Genomic DNA, 1,031 nt, shown 5'->3' with positions numbered 1-1,031 from the left:
ATTTGTGCTTTGTAGGGTTGTGATGAACTTGGCCTGAAGGACAGCAGTTTAACAAAGGCTTATAGGAGCCTGGCCTGCTGAACGTGTCACTGGGGACAATACGCTATCTTCCAGGGTGTCAACACCAATGAGTTCAGTTGGCGACCTTGTTAATTCACCTTGCTTGGAGAGACACGGAAAGTGGAATTAGAGACAATGTGGAGAGGCAATTTTGTCATACCTGCACTGGGGGGGACATTGCTCTGAGTGAGTATGTGTGTGAATGTTATACTTTGTTTGAGGATTTTGGTGAAACGTTTTTGTTATTCACACTTACATATTTTGGGGAAATTTAAAGATCATTTAAATTAATAAAAGCAACATTTTAATATATTTACTTGGATATCTTCACAGATATTTATGTTTTTTAATTAACTGTCTTTTAATGATTAATTATAGTCATGAAAATGAACAAAACACCTCTCCAATTGTTTATTACATTGCATTAAGCTAAACGCTAATTTAGATTTAGCAAATTATATACTTAAAATATATATATATAAATAAAACCTACTAATCTACTAGTTCACCTTTTTGTAATATTTAGTGTAGCCTACTATGATGATAAGGAAAGTATCACTGTTTGATGTTTGTTGTTTACTGGACACCTGCGAACATCTTTATTAAATTATCGCTAGAGAAAATCAAACATTGATATTTTTTATGTCTCATTGAATAAAAGACAAATATTATAATTAGTTAAATAATAATGTTATAGTGATGTATTTATCCCTTCTGTCTTTGATTTTTTTGCATCTTTGTATTAGTGAGAAACATATTTTTTTTATTCTATTATACATTTTAGAATACTTAATATAAATAAAATATAAATATGAACACTTTTATTTAGGAAGTAAAGCCCTAGGGGAAGGCCCTATCGCGTCCTAACGCAGCAAATCTATCACGCCCAGTCTCAGTTTAAAGCCCACCTCCGTACCATTGGGACCAATTACCACTCGAGATATAGATATATCATAGAGCCTTATCATGTG

Source organism: Barbatula barbatula (genome assembly GCF_947034865.1).
Source record: "Barbatula barbatula genome assembly, chromosome: 16".
Classification (NCBI taxonomy): domain Eukaryota; kingdom Metazoa; phylum Chordata; class Actinopteri; order Cypriniformes; family Nemacheilidae; genus Barbatula; species Barbatula barbatula.
The sequence above is the reverse complement of the archived record's forward strand: the minus strand, read 5'-3'. Positions refer to the sequence as shown.